Source organism: Pteropus vampyrus, unplaced genomic scaffold (genome assembly GCF_000151845.1).
Source record: "Pteropus vampyrus isolate Shadow unplaced genomic scaffold, Pvam_2.0 Scaffold223, whole genome shotgun sequence".
NCBI classification, from domain to species: Eukaryota; Metazoa; Chordata; class Mammalia; order Chiroptera; family Pteropodidae; genus Pteropus; species Pteropus vampyrus.
In genome coordinates, this window is record NW_011889004.1 from 464717 (window position 1) to 469185 (window position 4469).

At 50.5% G+C, this 4469-nt stretch overlaps 1 pseudogene; it reads right to left on the bottom strand.

Moving 5' to 3' along the window:
* Positions 1 to 2765: 2765 nt before the first annotated feature.
* LOC111747456 lies at positions 2766 to 2884 on the bottom strand (annotated as a pseudogene).
* Positions 2885 to 4469: the final 1585 nt, after the last annotated feature.

A 4469-nucleotide genomic window follows, 5' to 3' on the forward strand; every position in this document is an offset into this window, starting at 1 on the left:
TTCCTCCTCTTTAAGCTTCAGTTTTCTCACATCTATGATAAGGATTGAACTAGATCTTTGATTTTCAAATAGGGTTACTGGAAAATTTGGCAGAGGTACCTCAAGGGTGAGGAGGTTCCTGGTTTATCTAAGGCAACACTGCTTTGGCTTTTTTATATTGGGCTCCAGCATAAGATACATGGACAAAGGTTCCTCTACCAAAGAACATTTAAACACACAAAGAGAAATGCCTAGCGCAGGCAGCAGGTACTGCGGGGCCAGTATCTGCCCAGCTGGGATGTTGGCAATGCTTAGAAAAGGAGGGAAAATGCAGAAGGAGGCCTAGATATGGTAAGGTTCCAGCAGGCACAGAGAGCAGGAGTGATCTCATATAGCTGGAGGGGCTACAGAGAGTGGACTTGAAAACGTCAGAGCATCCAGGGCTTCAGATACCAGACCAAAAGCTCAGGCATTCTTCTATCTGCAGTGGGGAGCAGAGAAAGAAGCATCCAGCCCTCGTGGAGCAAACATTTGCCAAGGATTTGCTGTGGACCAAGATTGTATAGTACTGTGTCAGGGAGGATTCAGAGGTGTGACTGACAAGATCCTACCATGGAGCAGGAAGCTCCCAAGCTAATTCCCCATGGCCCCAAGCTGTGTCCTCAATCACTCACTCAACAAACATTTACTAATGTGGTAACCAGCCTCAGAGATGACCTCAACGACCATCTGGTATTTTCTAATACTGCCTGGTATTCATGCCCTCGTATAGTCAGGGTGGGAGGGCCCACATCAAATAGGATCGACCTGTGTACCAATAAGATATTAGGGAAATGATGATATTAGAATTAAACAATAAATGACTATTAGAGAAGTGAGTGTGACTTTGAAATTGGATCGAAAAAGATATTGTGGTTTATTGCTCTCTTGAATCATTCACTCTGGTGAAAGCCAACCACCATGTCATAAGGAGCCCTGTGGAAAGGCCCACATGGCAAGGAACTGAGGCCTCCTGCCAACAGCCATGTGAATGACTCGTCTTGAAAGTGGACCCTCCGGCCCCAGTCAAGCCTTCGTATGACTGACATCTTGACTTTAACCTTGTGACAGACCCTGAGCCAAAACTATTCCATTAAGCCAGTCCCAAATCCTTGTTCCACAGAAACTGTGAGATAATTCATATTTGTTGTTTTAAGCCATAATGTTTGGGAATAATTTGCTACCCCAAATCAATACAACTGATGCAACACTGTACTGTGCCCAAGACACTCTCTCTACTGTCATCTGCTCACCTGGACTACAACAATATCTCTTCCCTAGTCTCCCTGCTTCCTGTCTCAAGCCTCCTTCACATAGGACCTAGACCAAACTGAAGGTCCAGTATCAAGAAATTTATTGAACTTTTGAAATTTATTGCCTGCTCAAAACCTATCATGGCTCTCTATTGTATTTTGTGTTATTTCCAGGAAATATTTGCAACCAGGCAGGAACAGTATGAGTTTCTGGCTGATTTGGGAGCAAGCAGAGTAGGAAGCAAGAGTCCTTGTTTGCCCTGGCCTCTGGAATGACAATCCAAGGGCCCCCTGGGGAGGGCAGTAGGGGCCCCTGGCAGCCGGGGCTAAGACAAAGCAGCAGCTTTGTTCTGAGTCTGCAATGGCAGGATGCCCAGCATAGGCTCAGCTTCCCTGGCTTCCTCCAAGGCAGAGGGCAAGGGGGTGGGAGCTGGGGCATCCATCCTGCTCTGCTCAGGAAACGGCATGTCCTGGGGGCTCTTAGTGTGCAGTGGAAGGCTGGAGGTGAAGGAACTGGGAGGTATCTGCAGTGAGTCAGTCTGCTACCATTTCTTCAAGACCTATTAGGTTCCAGGCACTGTTGCTAAGCACTTGCAGCCTCCTGGAGCAAGACAGGGCTTAGGTTCTACTGCTGCCCCCACCTCACACACAGAAGCCCAGGGCCACACAGCTTAGATAAGCCAGAGCTTGGATTTAACCCCAGGTCTGGCCCCTGCTCTTGACTAGTGTTATCTTCCACCTACTCCATCTGTGCCAGGCACTGTGCCAATGCTGTGGTGACAGCGATGAGCAGGACAGTCGTCCCAGCACTCCCAGAGCCCAGTCCAGTGGAAGTGAGGTGATTAAACCAGTTCCGAGAGTGGGATGTGCATAGGGTCCTGCCTGGAGAAGTGCAGGGAGCTGGGGTGACATTTAACTCAGCTTGCTGTGGGGCCGGGCAGGGGTAGGAGCAGGGAAGAGCTTCCCAAGGAAGGTAAAAATCTGTTATCCTGAGGAGAAGGCTTCCCAGAAGGGAATGGGTACAGAAACTGAGGCTCAGAGAGGTGAAGTGACTTGCCTGAGGCACCAGGACTAGTAAGAGACAGCCTAGAAGGACAGTGGCCTGTCGATGGGAATCACGTGCTAAACCCTTCTCTCTAGTTATCCTGGTGATCCTTACTCTCAATGACACTGTGAAGTCAGAGGAGACCAGACAGGTCACACAGAGAGGAAGGGGGCCAGGACACAAACCCAGGCTTTCTGACTCCCAGTCTAGTGCTCTCTGTGCCCACTGCTGGGAGGAGTGCTAGACAATCCTAAGTCTGGTGACAAGCCAGCCCCCAGGCCAAGCACGGTTCCAATTCCCTTGATGCCATACCTCTACAACCACCAGGGGCTGGCTCTCATCTGATGGGAAGTTCACTCTTTTTTTTTTTTTAAGGTGAGGCAACCCTTGTTGACCTCACAGATTGTAAGAACCTTGTCAGTTTACAATCCCTTATTTTTTATTTTTTACGCCTACAGTACCTGGTCTTCCTAGGTGGTCTCCCATCCAAGTACTAACCAGGCTCGACCCTGCTTAGCTTCCGAGATCAGATGGTATCGGGCTTGTTCAGAGTGGTATGGCCATAGGGGGAGGTTCACTCTTAAGCCAAGCATTCCATGTGACCCAGGAGCCAGGGTGAGGGTGCTAAGGGGAGGCTCCAGCTCTGGCAGTAGACTCCTTTGAATGAGAAAGGGTCCTGAGTATAAAGAAGGCTCTATCCACCCAAAGCCACCTATCCTCTGTCCTGTCTGGCCAAGCCTCAGAGTCTAGAGGTCCCTAGGCTGTACAGGGATGGGGCTGAGCCAGCGTCATCTCTGAGTCACAGGGACGGTGGGTGGTAAGTGACTCAGCCTGGTCCCACTTCCCCTCCTGGGTGGAGGCCAGGACCAGGAAACCTTGCCTGTCCTCTCTGGGGCAGGTGATTCCCAGGCCCTTCCTGCCTTTACCCCTAGCATTGGGCTCACCCCTCATGCAGCCCTGTCTAGCACTGGATGGCACAGTGGTCCTCCATGAATTTAGGCTGAGAAGGAATGAATGATTCCTAAGTCCCAGGCCTTCTAGCCCCCACCTTCAGCCTGGTCTGGCTCTTATCCTCACACAGAAAGGGGAGACCATCCCTACTTTCCAGATGGGCTTGGAGCCTCAGAGAGAGTGGATAATAGGATGATAGCCCAAGATGGGGACCAAGCCAGCTGACACCATCACTCTTCTTCTTCCCTGGCCCGGCCCACCAGGCTCCTCACTGAACCCTCTCCATGGGGATCATCAGCCGCATTTTGCAGATATGGAAACTGAGGCTCAGAGAAGGGAGGCTACCTACCTAAAGCACGCAGTGAGATGGTCAGAGCAGGATTAGGTTCTAATTCTCCTAATCCCGGTGGGATCCTTATGGTATTTAACAGGCAGCCTCCAGCAGAGGCGGGGGCGGGGGCGGTGGCGGTGGGGGGTGGAGTTAAGCGCACAGAGCCAAGGAAAGGATGAGAGAGAAGTGATGAAGCTGTTTGGCCAGCCAGTCAGGGAGGCTCTGGGCTAGCTCTAAGAGTTGAGACTGCTGTCCAAGGTTCTCCACATGGCAGCCCCACTCTCCTGCAAGGCCCCTGAGTCAGCTTGCCAGGCCCCCCGACCGAGTGCCTCCTATTCCATGAAGCCACCCCAATTCCTTGCCCTCTGCACCCACAGCCCTGGCCACAGCCTCTTGTCAAGACCCTTTTATCATCAGGCTTCCTTTTTTTTGGTTTTTCTTTTAAAGGAGAGTTGCATGTTAGAGTTTTCTCCTCCAAGCAAGGATTTAGTCACGAAAGGGAGGGACAATACCAGACAGAGGCAACGGCATGTCCTGTGAGCGGGCCTGGCATCATAGGGGACCCGAAGGAAGTTGGTGAGGCTGGAAAGTGGAGCCCAAGGAGAGAAGAAGTGAGACTGCAGGAGACTGGTGAGGCCACAGGGGCCGGATCCCAAGGGCCTTGTGATCTGGAGCACATTATCCATTTTAATCTTTAGATTAAAGATTAATCTAAAGATTAATCTAAAGATTAAAATATATAATGTACATAAAGTCCTTATAAGGTAAGTGCTCAGTGACTGTAAAAAGATAAAATAAAATGAACAGGCTCATTATCCCCCACTTCAAAGCGGAAAGTTCTGACTTTGTCCCAAGAGCAGTATGGAGCCAC